At 43.5% G+C, this 15,351-nt stretch overlaps 1 protein-coding gene across 4 annotated transcripts in view; it reads right to left on the bottom strand.

Annotated features, from left to right (window-relative positions):
• The window catches only part of LOC109869858 (vasopressin V2 receptor), a 47,323-nt gene that overhangs the window by 20,647 nt on the left and 11,325 nt on the right, over window positions 1-15,351 (bottom strand). The gene's annotated exons all lie outside the window — the stretch shown is intronic.

Below are 15,351 nucleotides of genomic sequence, written 5' to 3'. Positions count from 1 at the left end.
GAAATGACCTATAGTCCTATAGTCCAGCCCTGTTCTATACCGGAGCATGCAAGTCACAAACTTCCTCTGTTTGTTTGCAGTAAACATTGTGGCTAAGATTTGATAATAAACTGATGGTTTGTTAGGTTTGGTTAATCCAATTTTTATTAAATTATCTTCAATTGCCTTCTAATTTGTTGGACAGACGAGCAGTCTTACTATCCCCCTTTCCTACGTCTTAGCACTCTCTGTCCAGACTTCTTGACAATACTTCTACAAGCTGGAAGAACACTTTGTTTCATTGATAGGGATCTTCTTCCTGGTATGTTTTGTCATGAGGATATAAATCGCTTTTACAGGCCTCATTATGAAACAAACGTGATAATAACAATCATCCACGATGAAATCAGGGAGGGGACTGTTCATTTATATAATTTATTTTGTGCGTTAGTCACACGCCATATCTCAGACAGCACTGGGATGATTTTGACTAAAGATAGGTGAATGATGCGTCTTGCCATAAAGATCCGCCGTTTACTAAATTAAACTGATAGGCCCAAGGCGGGAGGTATTCTAATTAACTGACATTTGTTAGTCACACGCAATACCTCAATTGGTCCTAGGGGGGGCGATGCGTTATTCGTGCGGAGACTGTTGCCTTGCTTACCTTCTAGAGTGTTTTTCCTTACAGAAATAATCTTAAAGTGCTTAAAAAAGAAAAACAAATGGCAAATGCAACAACATGATGGTCTTATCATTAGATTGAATGTTTTCAGATTGAGATTATACTGATTGTTCAAACTTAAAAGAGATCCTTCAATGTCAACTCATTGTGTCTATATGCAGTACTCTGAATAGGGAATAGGGTGCAACCATTGTTTATTTCCTGTCAGTATATATGTAGTTCAGTAAATCTGTGCTTTTATGTAACAGTTCTACAACCTGTCTGTTGGTCTATCTATCTGACTCTCTCCTTCTGTCTGACGTAAGTCCCGCTTTCAATTTGTTTTTTCTCATACTTTCCTTGGCTTGATTTGACAGCTTCTCCCTCTATCCCACTCTCCCTGTATCCCTCTCTTTCTCTATCCCCCTCTCCCTCTATCCCACCACATTTTAGTCCTTCACCTTTGCTCTTATCTCTCTCTCATCCCTTGTTTATACCATTATTTTGCTCCCCTCCAATCACACTCTCTTGATCCCATTAAAATCCAGTTTATTTTCTCCCTTTTATAAATAAATAGCACAAAAGTAAATAATAACATAATTGATATGAATGACACTGATAATCAGAGAAACGAAGTCGTGGGATAGGGAGAAGCTTTGACCAAATAAATAGACAGGGAGAGAGGAGGAGGAGAGGGAGAGAATAGGGTGAGGGGGTGGTGGGAGAGCGAGAGAGTGGTGAGAGGAAGGAGAGAGAGAGCGAGCGAAGGGGAAGCTGAGGGAACAGAAGAGTTGAAGAGAGATGAAAGATAAGACAGGATGAGGAGAGGGTGAATAAAAGAATGGACAGGAAATTAGGTCATAATGATACTATAATTACCATGGTGACAGCAGGTATCACCTGACTGATATTATCAGGAAATTGGATGTAATATTTGTAATATACTTGTTACAGTATTTATTTGACCTTTATTTAAAGGTGCAAGTTGTACAATTCTTCATTCAAATAGCAGGCGACTAACTTAAGAACCAAGTCTTATTTACCCTGATGGCATTCCTAGGGACAGTACTCACTTTGAGAGTTAGAGGTCAGGTTGTTCTGGAAATATATATTTGGAAACTGAATTAACGTAGCTCTGGTCGAATTATATTTGAATTTAGTGTGACTAACAAGAAATTACAAGGTTTGCACTCAGTCGTACCACAGCCACTTAATGTGCAATTTGCTGCCAGTAATAACGTTCACACAGCCTGGTATGTGTGATAATACAGCATGACTTATTCTTCTAAAGTGTTAGCAACTGTGTTGTTCTCTGCCAGAGGCATGTATCTATAGAGAAGACCTGGGTTCAATTACTATTAGAAATATATTTTTTAAATCTTTCAAATACGCTTGCTCTGTAGTGTCTAGAGTGCCAGATGGTGGGGGTAACAGTTCTGGGACTATTCTATTGATCAATTAAACCAGGCAAGTTCAATCAAGCACAAATAAAGTATTTTAAACGATTTCAAGTAGTATTTGAACCCAGTTCCGATGTACAGGTTTTACAACCCAACACAGCTGCATCGCTCTATCCCCGGCCCATTGTCTGTGTCACTCAGCAGGCAGGTAGGGAGTGATTGAGAGACAAGAAGCAGAGCAGAAGCAGAGTCAGCGCTGCACTCTATGAATCCCCACGGGGTTACCAACCAAACATCAGGAATCCCCAAACATTGCCAATGATGGCGATGGGTTCAACCATACTTTAAAAGAAAGCTGATCATTTGGGCCAGATTAATGCACTTGTTGAATGTCTGCGAGCTTACCTAACCATATCCTCGAGAGTATAGTTTATTTTTTACTGTATTTCATAACTTCAATTGTGGGATATTGTCACTTTACGTTCATTAGTACAATTTGTAACATTTCACATATTTTTTGATTTTGTTCAACGCACTAGTTCTGAGCGACTGGTTTGAAATGCCTTTGAAGGCAAATGCACTTGCACAGAAAACATGTTAACTTGGCTGACTATGTAACTACTGCTGACTGAAACATGCTCAGTAAAGTTCGCCAAACTTTATATCTTTGTCTGTCATAACTACCACATCAACTATTTTGAGACACGGTCGCAGCAGTGGGATTTGGACCTCGGAACCGTTTTTAATTAGATAAATAGATAGGTACTTTATTCATCGCTGAGGGGAATTTTTTCAAAATGATGTGTTCAAGGCTGTAGTCAGAGGGCCTCTTCTTTCTCTCTCTCTTCTGTCTTCTTTCTATTTTTAATCAGGGAATCTCTTGGCCTGACTTTGAACCCCATTGGTCCCCGTTGTATCTTTAATCTAAAACCTAAGAGGCTTCTTTATACTTATGTTGCCCACGGGGTCTACCCTTCCCTACCTCCTCACCCCTCCCTCCCTCCCCCTGTAATTATAGGTGGCCTTGTGAGCATCCAGAAAATGTTGCAAGTTCGCTAGCACAAGCTTCATGCCAGACCAAAGTTAATAGTTCATACATTGTTTCAAGTTCGTTGCAGACAGGCCATGTGTAGCCAATTAAATTTATAAGATATTGAGTTTATCAGGATATTTTCTACCTGCAGGCTGCAATGTTTTTGTTTGTTGGATTTATGTAGGCTATTTTTACATAGTTGACAATAGAAGTTACTTTTTAGGTTTGTACAGGGGCGCAACTTTCACATTCCGCCCCCACATTCTGAAATTACATTTTTGTCCACCCCAGTTTAATCATTGGAATGTGATTTAAAAAAAAGGCGGCGACGGTGTGCTTTAGGACCATGCGGAGACATTTATGACCGGGTGGACACCACAGAGTAGCCTGACAGGCTGTGTGAAGGCAAAGGTTCTGGAAGGCTGGCTGGACCATGGGAGAGTTGAACATGGTGTGTACGTGTTGCGCTCTTTCACTGAGTTGTAAAAGGAAGCAGAACAGAAACGGGCTATTCTTTAGTTGACTGGTAAACTAGTGTTTATTCGCAGTGCTGAGCTAGTATTGTAACTGACATGTAACGTTAGCTAATGTTTCATCACCTCTCGACTGAGGTGAATGAATAGGTTACACTAGTGAGTAGCTACCACAGCCAGGTAAGCTCCAGCCTCTAGTTGTCTGTCAGACAGCGATATGAGGCGGCTATTATTACTATCTAACAGCAGTTGTTTGTATGGGAAGGTTTGTAGCCTTTGTTTTGTCCCATTTCAGAAGTAAATGAACTTGGCAAGCTTTCGCCTGTTGATGTACCGTTAGAGAGAGAGCTGGCCAAAAGTTGGCTTACATTAGCTATTATTTTTCCCTTAATCAAACTAGACCTGAATCCAACAATGAAATAATCGGCCAAATGATTGATATTCTGACGTTTTTTTCAGTGCAATGTGAGTTATATTATTCAGTATGTCAATGTCACGTTATTGATCTGTAAGTTCCCCTAGCTAATTCCCTATTTTTCAGACTGACACAGTAAAAAACAGCTCTATCATTACAGGCTTCATTGTCATGGTGCACAGTAGAAGTCTGCGCGGACCGATTTCTTGCCCGCTCCCGCTGGCGCTACCACAAGAACTGGTCCCAAACCCTGTTATTTCAGTCCAATATGATGCAGCTCACTTGCCAGCCATGGTCCCTGCAATTTTGCGCCCTATAGGCAATATAAAATGGGCATAAATAATTTAAGAAATAGGTTAAATTACCAGATTCTCACATTGCCCTTATATTGTATTACTGGGCTGTATCAGCCAATATGCTAGATGTAGTTAGAAGAGAGCAGAGTTGGAGAGACTTGCACTTTCTCTTGAGCTATTTTTATAGGCTACCTTTTAGGAGTGGGAAGATTTTTAGACAGAGAAATATGGGTGATCAATATTTAGGCCTATTTCTAGGCACTATAGCCTAATCATAGGCCTATTTAGGACGTACATTTCCTTGGAAAGATAACTGCCCCGTGCTTTACGCTCAACTAGGAGAGGTAGGCTACTGAAATTGAAGCTGTGAATTCTGAGTGTGTGAATAATGTGAAAAATATGTGTTTTTAATACAATAGGTAGGTTGACTCATACAAAGCAGAAAGAGGACCGTTTCCAAATCATCTGTGGGATAGCAAAAATATTTGAATCCCAAAGTCTGACCGCCGCTCCTGCCTCCAGCGTGAAAAAATGCCGACTGCGCCGCAATGATCTCTGTCGGGACCTGCAGGTCCCGCAGGCATCCCACGGGAATGGTGCCCTCTAGTGCAGTCAGTACACAACACTATACTCATCATGTTTTAGCAGGATCAGATGGTGACAGGGGTCCCAGCAGGGTCAGACAGCCAGGGAAGACCAGTCTATGGAGCTCAAGTAAATTTTGCGGTATATTCAGTGAATGATACAAAGTTCCATCTTGAATAGATGGCTCGACCTACAGTAGCTACAGGATAGCAGCGTTATTCTATTCTTAAATGATATAATGTATAAATGTACACCAAGATAATTCTTTGTCATACCTCATTTTAGGAGGATCAGGCCAGGGAAGACCGGTCTGTGACAGAGGTGAGGTGAATTTTTGCAGATACAACACTTTATTCACTCTGTCCAGCTGGACAAGCCAGATGCTATTTTAAGGCAGTCTGACAAACCTCCAAAGTTGATTTCCAAACTGTATCAAGGGTTGATAGAGGCTTTTACCGATTACATACAACAAGTCAAAGAAAAATATGAGGAAGACCTGGGAGACTCTATTGATGATGATGAATGGATACAGATATGTTAGAATGCCCAGTCATGTTCATATAATCTCAGACATAAATGACTGCAGTTTAAGACCATCCATAGAACGTTCCAAATGCCAGTGAAACTGAATATCATGCACTCAGAAATTCTATTATTCTGCTGGAGGTGTAAAACACAAAAGGGTCCATATTTGCATATGTTGAGGTCTTGTGAAGGTATGTTATTTGATGTTATTTTATCTCAGCATGTCTACAGATTCTCAGTTCACCCTGTTTTTGTTTGCTTGGAAATGTTAATACTGGAGACTGTTATCTGAAGAAACTGTGTAACCTAGCATTTATAGTGGCTAGTAAATGCATTGCAATTAATTGAACGGTTGGTTATCCTCCCACAATGTATGGAAGAAATGTCAAGTTATGTACAGTATTACTAGATTTGTTTTAAGGGTATACTGTGCAACTTTCATAAGGTCTGGCTAGAGGCCTTATATGTATGACAAAAGGAGTCTGTATTGAAAACATGCCCACGTCAGGGGAGAATACCTATTTAGGCAATCCCTTGCTGTTGGGCTGTTCAGTCCTGGCCCTGGGGGTCGGCTGTACTGTTGTCACTCTGGTCTTGGCCTAACACACCGGAAACCAATAATGAATGTTTCACTAAGATCCTAAAGCTGAGTGGGGTGTGTTATGTTGGGCGCGACAAGGCCATGGACCCCTAAGGGCAGGACGGGGTGACCCAGCTAGATTGTATGCAAGTAAAAAGAGCTCTACAGTACTATTAGCCCTATGATATGAATTATATGGGGAAGGGGGGTCCTGTTTCTATGTGTTGAAAAGTGTAGGTGTATGTGTGTTCTTTAAACTTTTGTTTTCCAAACCTTTCCCTTGAGACATAAAAAAAGATGGGAAGAAAGTTGTGTTGGGGAGAGACTTGAGTTATTGACTAGACTGGTGGTGGTCGGCGTGTAGGGTTGGCTGGGCGGTCTGGCAGAAATGTTATATAGAGGATGTGTTAAAGACAATTGACTTTAGATGTGCTTTACTGTAGGACCCCCAGACCCTCTGCTCAATTATGTACCCTAATAGCACTGCTGGGTGATTTTAAAAGTCAAAGTCAATCGATCAATAATATAATAATACTCTTAGCAAAAATTTTTATTTTTCATTTATAATTTGTAGAATATATGAGAATAGAAAGGTTTAAAACTTTTGTGAAACATCACAGCAGAGTTGAAAAATATATGGCACGCAGAAATTAAAACTGGATGGTGTTCAGAGATCGATGGGAGGGGTTGAGTGGAGCTGAAGTATGGGACTAAAAAATAAACAAGAGATAACTATAAACTGGAAGTAGAAGCCTGAGTGTTGTTGTCCATTAGTTTACTCCAATTAGGGGAGGGATGGTAGGGTTAGGAGAAAATAATAAAGGAAAATATATTTTTCAATATATATATATATATATATATATTTACCCAAAAATATATGGGGGATTGGAAATTATGCAGACAATTATATTGATGGAAACAACAATTTATCTGCAATATTAAAGCTGATCTAGCCCTACCAAAATGTTTTTTTTATCTACATCCCCACTTCTAAAACCAAAGTTGCGCACCTAGGTTTGTATCATTTTCATTTAGATTGGAATATTATTTTGATTAACCACATGACATTGATTTTGAGATATGATGACTAGAGGTCGACCGATTAATCGGAATGACGGATTAATTAGGGCCAATTTCAAGTTTTCATAACAATCGGTAATCGATCATGGCCGATTACATTGCATAATTGCAAGGCTATGCTCAGTGAGTCTATACATAGTCAAGGATTTTCTTAATTTTAGGAATTTTAGGAGTCAAAGTGGTGAAACATTCTGCCCTGTCTACTTTATGTTTAGGGCCAGATTCTGTTGAGATAATTCCACTAGAGGGAATAGTAGCCGTTTTTGTGCTATTTTGTGTGTTTTTTGCGCTGATCTTAACTTTTTTTTGTACATCGTGTTTCCGCCATCATTTCCTATGACCGCAAAGAGCTTCTGGACATCAGAACAGTAATCACTAAACTCAATTTGGATGAGGATTTCTACTTCAATGAGTGGGGTGGCGGGTAGCCTAGTGGTTAGAGCATTGAATTACAGGAAACATCCACACTGAGCTAAAGGCTAGAGCTGCTGCTTTCAAGGAGCGGGACACTAATCTGAACGCTTATAAGAAATCACGCTATGCCTTCAGACGAATCATCAAACAGGCAAAGCGTCAATACAGGACTAAGATTGAATCTTACTACACCGGCTCTGACACTTGTCGGATTTGGCAGGGCTTGCAAACTATCACAGATTACAAATAAAAACCCAGCCACGAGATGTCCGCTGACGCGAGCCTACCGGACGAGCTAAATGACTTCTATGCTCACTTTGAGGCTAGCAACACTGAATCATGCGTGAGAGCACCAGTTGTTCCGGACGACTGTGTAATCACAATCTCCATAGCCGATGTGAGTAAGACCTTTAAACAGGTTAACATTCACAAGGCCAAACGAAATACCAGGATGCACACTCAGAGCATGCGCTTACCAGCTGGCAAATGTTTTCACTGACATTTATAACCTCTCCCTGACCCAGTCTGTAATACCTACATGTTTCAAGCAGACTAACATAGTCCCTGTGCACAAGGACGCCAAGGTAACCTGTCTAAATGTCTATTGTCCCGTAGCACTCACATCTGTAGCGCAGGAGGTCGGTGGCACCTTAATTGGGGAGGACAGGCTCGTGGTAATGACTGGAGCAGAATTAGTGGAATAGTACCAAATAAATCAAACACATGGTTTCCATTCACTCTGTTCCAACCATTATAATGAGCCGTCCTGTAGCCATAAAATGCTTTGAAAGGCTGGTCATGGCCTACATCAACACCATCACCCAGACACCCTGGACCCACTCCAATTCGCATACCGCCCAACAGATCCACAGATGACGCAATCTCTACTGCACTCAACACTGCCCTTTCCCACCTGGACAAAAGGAGCACATACTTGAGAATGCTGTTCGTTAACTACAGCTCAGCGTTCAACACCATAGTGCCCTCCAAGCTCATCACTAAGCTAAGGACAATGGGACTGAACACCTCCCTCTGCAACTGGATACTGGTCTTCCTGACGGGTCACCACCAGGTGGTGAAGGTAGGCAACAACACATCCGCCACACTGACCTTCAACACAGGGGTTTCTCAGGGGTGCATGCGTAGTCCCTTCCTGTACTCCATGTTTACCCACAACTGCGTGGCCCGCATGAATCCAACACCATCATTAATTTTGCCGACTACAGAACGGTGGTATGCCTCATCACCAACGACGATGAGACAGCCTATAGGGAGGAGGTCAGAGAGGACATAAACCTCTCCCTCAAGATCAGCAAGACAAAGGAGCTAATCGTGGACTACAGGAAATGGAGGGCCGAGCACGCCCCCATTCACATCGACAGGGCTGTCATGGAGTGGGTCAAGAGCTTTAAGTTCCTCTGTGTCCACATTTCTAAGGACTTATCATGGTCCAAACACACGTGAAGAGGGCGTGAAAATAACTCCTCCCCCTAAGGAGGCAAAAAAGTTCTACAGCTTCACTCTTGAGAGCATCTTGGCTGCCTGCATCACCGCCTGGCATGGCAAATGATTTCCATCTGACCATAAGGCGCTACAGAGGATAGTGTGTACGGCCCAGTACATCATTGTGGACTACTATACCAGGTGGTGTCAGAGGAAGTCCCTAAGAATTGTCAAAGACTCCAGCCACCCAACTCTTAGACTGTGCTCTCTGCTACCACACAGCAAGCGGTACCAGAGTGTCAAGTCTGGGACCGAAAGGCTCTTGAACAGTGTCTACCTCCAAGCCATGACTGCTGAACAGTTAATCAATCGCTACCCTTTTTAGTTGCATTGACCCCATTTTTATTTGCACTGACTCTCTTGCACCGGCTCTATGCACACTCACTGGACTCTACCAACACACTCACACATATTACACTGACACACATGCATATTTATGCCACACACACACACACACACACACACAGGCACACACATAGGCACACTTTCACACTCTTCACATACGCTGCTGGTACTCTGTTTATTATCTATCCTGATTGCCTTGTCATTTTTACCCCTACCTGCATGTACATTACCTCAATTACTTCAACTACCTCGTACCCCTGCACATTGACTCGGTACTGATACCCCTTGTATACTGTTATACACGGAGTGGACACAACATTAGGAACTGGTCTTTCCATTACATAGACTAACCAGGTGAATCCAGGTGAAAATATGATCCCTTATTGATGTCACTTGTTAAATCCACTTTAATCTGTGTAGATGAAGGGAAGGAGAACCGTTAAAGAAGGATTTTTAAGCCTGGAGACAATTGAGACATGGATTGTATATGTGTGCCATTTAGAATGTGAATGGGTAAGACAAAATATTCAATTGCCTTTGAGTGAGGTAGGTGCCAGGCAGACCGGTTTGAGTGTGTCAAGAACTGCAATGCTGCTGGGTTTTTCATGCTCAACCATTTCCTGTGTGTGTAAAGAATGGTCCACCACCCAAAGGATATCCAGCCAACTTGAAACTACTGTGGGAAGCATTGGAGTCAACATGCATCCCTGTGGAACGCTTTCGACACTTTGTGGAATCCATTCCCTGACGAATTGAGACTGTTCTGAGTGCAAAAAGGGTTGCAACGCAGTATTGGGACGGTGTTCCTAATATTTTGTACACTCAGTGTAGTCTCTTCATTGTAACGTTTTCCTTTTTTAAAACTTTTTTTTTTACTCTGCATTGTTGGGAAAGGGCTCGAAAGTAAGCATTTCATGGGAAAGTCTACACCTGTTGTATTCGGCGCATTTGACAAATAAAATGTTATTTAATTTTGCTTTGATAGCATTCCAATTTGTTCTGTGTTTTGGTTTATTCTTTCCAGTGTGTCAAATAGTTATAATTGAGCTTTCTCAATATTTGGTTGGGTTTAATTGTGTTGCTGTCCTAGGGCTCTGTTGGGGTCTGTTTGTGTTTGTGAACAGAGCCCCAGAGCCAGCTGGCTGTGGGGACTCTTCTCAAGGTTAATCTCTCTGTAGGTGAGAGCTTTGTGGTGGAATGTGTGGGCATCGTATGCTGGTGGTGTTGATGTTTAATCCGAGGTAGGTATAATTCTTTGTATGTTCTAGGGCAATAATGTCTAAATAGAATTTCTATTTGTTATCCTGGCAACCATACCTTTTTTGGAACACCATTATTTGAGTCTTACTGAGATTTACTGTCAGGGCCCAGATCTGACAGAATCTGTGTAGAAGATCTAGATGCTGCTGTAGGCCATCCTTGGCTGGGGACAGAAGCACCAGATCATCTGCAAACGGTAGACATTTGATTTCCGAGTCCCCTCTCTCTCTCTCTCTCTCTCTCTCTTGCTCTCTCTCTTTTGCTCTCTCTCTCACTCAATCAGTGCTCACTGTGACCAATAAAACTGACTGAATTAGAGGTGTGAATGTTTAAATTAAATTGGGATCATTAACGTTTAGAAAGAAATCCCTAACTGAAAAACAAAGATTATTTTGTGTTGTTTTTTTCTCCGCAAAATTCAAATCACAGTGAAGTTATCACAAAACTACCACTAACTGTTACAGCGATGCTTGTACGAACTCGAACCTAGTGGCAGAGAAACACAGCAAGCAGAAGTAAAGGTAAATTCAGCTCTTTACTTAGTTTTGACAAAAACAAGGCAACAGCACAAGAGTGCACTAAGCAAAATATAAGACCAAAGCACAGATACAAGCAACTGAGGAACCTAAATATTTGAAGGTAGTCAAAACCAGGTGAAACCAATAAGTAATAATTAGGGTAACCTGGAAACTAGAACACAAGGCAAGGGCGTCCTCCAGCGGTAACCCAAAGGAACAACAATCAAATAAACATAACCTGTGACAGGACCCCCCCCCACTCAAGGAATGGCTCCTGACATTCCACTAGGGATAGCAGAGAGGCGACGAACTCCCGAATGAGTCCAGGATCCAGAATGTCCCAAGCCGGGATCCAGGATCCAGGATCGCTCCTCAGGTCCGTAACCCTCCCGGGCCACGAGATACTGAGTCCCACGCCGGAACTGATGACTAGAAAGGATGTGTCACACAGTGTAGGCTGGCTGTCCCACTATCATGCGAGGCGGAGGTGGAGGCCGAGTGGCCGGAACCAGAACTGAACACCACAGGCTTGAGTCTGGAGATGTGGAAGTTGGGATGAATCCTCGTGGACCGGGGAAGATGAAGGCAATAGGCCACTGGATTGATGCACCGTAGAACATTGAATGGCCCAACATACCAGGGTGCCTACTTCTTAGATTCCATGTGTAGGGGCAGATCCCTAGTAGACAACCAGACCATCTGGCCTGGACACAGGAGAGGGTGAGAACGACGATGACGGTTGGCCTGTCGTTGAGCTCGAGCAGAGAACCTCAGTATCGCTGAACGAGCCCTCTTCCAGGTCCGGCGGCAACGAGAGATGGGACGTTCAGCGGATAGAACCGCCACTTCAATCTCCTGATCTGGAAACAGACGAGGCTGGTATCCGTACAACACCTGGAATGGTGACAGGCCGGTGGAGGAACACTGGAGAGTGTTGTGTGCGTACTCCACCCAGGGAAGATGCTGACTCCAAGTGTCGGGGTTGGCAGACACACAGCACTGTAAGGCGGTCTCCAGATCCTGGTTCACCTGCTTGGCCGTTGGACTGAGGGTGATAGCCCTCAGTCAAACTGGCTGATGACCCCAGAAGGTTACAGAACGCCCTCCAGAATCTGGAGGCAAACTGGGTGCCCCGGTCGGAGACGATGTCCAGAAGAAGTCTGTGAAGGTGGAAAACATGCTGAATGACTAGCTGAGCAGTCTCACGGGCAGATGGAAGCTTAGGCAGCCGTCTTGGGAAAGCGGTCCACAATGACCAGGATGACAGTGTGGCCCTCTGAGGATGGAACCTGTGATGGAATCCATAGAGAGATGAGACCAGGGTCGAGAAGGTGTTGGCAGCAGATGAAGAAGCCCCAGAGGCTGCTGACTAGGAGTCTTATTCCGAGCGCGTGTCGGACAGGAAGCCACGAAGGTCCGAGTGTCCACCTCCGCCGAGGGCCACCAAAACCACCTCCTCAAAAACTCTAGCGTTTGCTGCCCTCCCGGATGAGAGGTGAGACGCGATGAGTGAGCCCACTGTACCTTGGACCGTGCCCCAAGAGGAACAAAAAGTCTGTTAGGGAGGCAGTTCCTGACGGCTGTCCTTCTATCTTGCGCCTCCCTCACTAGTCTCTATACCCCAGGACACTGGCACGAGGATGAGCGACTTGGGGATGATGGATCCAAGTGGCCGATCCTCACTGTAGCTGGGGAACTGGCGAGACAGGGCCACCGGCTTCACGTTCTTAGAACCCGTGTGGTAAGATAACATGAATCTGAACCGAGTGAAGAAAAGAGCCCAACAAGCCTGTCGGAGATTGGGGCATCCTCCTGGATGTAGGCCAGGTTCTTGTGGTCCGTCTAAACCGTAAAAGGATGTTCCGAACCCTCCAACCAGTGCCGCCACTCCTCCTAAGCCAGTTTGACTGCAAGCAGCTCCCGCTGAGACAGAACCGCACCCACGTCAATGTCAGAGGCATCCACCTCTACCACGAAGGGAAGAGAAGGATCCTCATGAACTAAAATTGGTGCAGAAAAAAAAATCTGGTCCTGGAAACGCCCTCTCAGCAGCCGAGGTCCAGCTTACATGCCCAGCCTTACATGCCCTTGGTGAGCGCTGTCAATGGCACAGTCACAGAACTAAAGTCTCTCACAAATCGCCGGTAGAAGTTAGCAAAACATGCTGGACTTGCTTGACAGTGCTGGGCCGCGGCCAGTTGATCACCGCTACTACCTTTTGGGAGTCCATCCGTACACAGCCTTGAGACACAATGTACCCCAGGAAAGAGATCGGAGGAATGTGAAACTCACACTTTTCACATACAAGTGGTGAGAGAGGAGTCTTTGAAGGACCTGGCGTACATGTTGGACTTGTTCAACCATGGACATGTGGAAGATGAGGATGTCATCCAGGTATACAAACACGAACTGGTGAAAGTCGCGCAGCAACTCATTTTGTAAATGTTATAAACAAATACCTAACTGTTGCTAGCAGCAGCGTAGGCCCCCAACTACAAACATTAGATAGGAATCTTCACGCTAAAGAAGTGCCGATTACAGAAATGATTGCAGTTGATATGCAGCCATTGTCACAGGTAAAGGATGTCGGCTTCAATGCCTGATGGTATATTTAGAACCAGATGACAAGATGCCATTTTGAAAAACTGTGATGGTCTGGTTTGGACAATGATTGCTCTGCAAGTACAAAGCGCAAGCTCTCAATCACCCATATGGGTGTTAACAATATATTGTGGGATGACTATGAACACGCTGCCATACATCACTGCAACAAGTCATCACACTGATGAGAAGTGGGACGTGAAGTTCCATGTACTGACAGCTGAGAACATGGAGTAGAGGGACACAGCAGAGAGACTAAAAATGGCATTAACTACCATCGTTGCTGAGTGGGTGGTGGACAGCAGTAAGGTAGCCTTGAGTAGATGCCTTCTGGTAGCCTGAAGTAGATAGAACGGTATTGCCACCTAGTGGTCATACACAGCCCCATAACTGCATTAAGAATTCACATGTCATTTTATTATTTTGTTCTTATTGTTTAAACATTTAAATGATAAAAAAATGTTTTATTTAAATGTAATTTTTTTTTTGTCACATCCCTAGACTGAATCACCCTCCATAGGAAGGTTTCATGATGGATCGACTACACTGGGCCACAGTAGGAATGTGGTAATGATGTTAACTAACCTAGATACTGAACCAGGAACAGCTCACATTCTTCTCTAGTCCAGGGTCATTTTTTATTTTACCTTTATTTAACTAGGCAAGTCGGTTAAGAAGAAATTCTTCTTTTCAATGATGGAACAGTGGGTTTTCTGCCTTGTTCAGGGGCAGAACAACAGATTTGTAACTTGTCAGCTCTGGGATTTGAACTTGCAACCTTCCAGTTACTAGCCCAACGCTCTAACCACTAGGCTACCCTGCCACCCCATCAGGTACCAAACTGAAGAAAACAGAAGGTACTGCCTGGATTTGTCCAATAACAAACACCCATTTGTGGTGGTGGTGATTACTAACTTCAAGACATGTGGTTATGATGAGGATGACTTTACGGCTGGTAATTGGTAATTACTTTAAATCAAATTTGATCAAATGTGTGTGTGAGGTCTCCCGGGCTTGTGCTGATAAAGCATCTTCAGTACTCTCCCTTTCTACTCTTCCTCCTCATCCTCCTCCATAAAAAGTCCTCAGTGCTCTCCTCCTTCTAAACCTCGTCCTCAGGCTAAGACAAAGCCGGTGGACGAAACTCCTTCCTAACACGTACTGTTTAGTCATCGCTGTTAGATCTAATCAATCTGTAAAGTCACACGTGTAAAATGGGGTCTCCTCCAAGGCCGATTAAGCATCTTCTGTCCTCCTCCTCTGTTAGTACTGTTTAGTCATCACTACTAGACATCATCCCTTGAGCGCATACCAAGATGTCGGTTTACCGCAGTTTCCCGAAAAAAGTTTCCCCCCAAAATTGGTCCCTGGTTCTCGAGTTCTTGAGAGCACCCTGCGGACATTATAGGATTTCCACAATGTTCCGTGTTCCAGAACTTCCATTCTCATTTACATAATTGAAGGTGCATCCAAAATACACGATAAGCATGATTTGCACACATTCATACACTGATGAATAATGGGATGACGCGCACTGCACTACACACACACATGCACACACAGAGTGGTGCGAGTCATACAACCCATTCTCTGCAAACCTCACTGCCAGAAAGCAAGCACTCCCATTCACAATCTTCTCACAAAGTACAAATTGTTCTGTCATATTTTGCGAGATGGACT

This window comes from Oncorhynchus kisutch, linkage group LG24 (assembly GCF_002021735.2).
Source record: "Oncorhynchus kisutch isolate 150728-3 linkage group LG24, Okis_V2, whole genome shotgun sequence".
NCBI classification, from domain to species: domain Eukaryota; kingdom Metazoa; phylum Chordata; class Actinopteri; order Salmoniformes; family Salmonidae; genus Oncorhynchus; species Oncorhynchus kisutch.
Note: the sequence above shows the minus strand (reverse complement) of the source record. Positions and strands in the feature narration are given on the sequence as shown.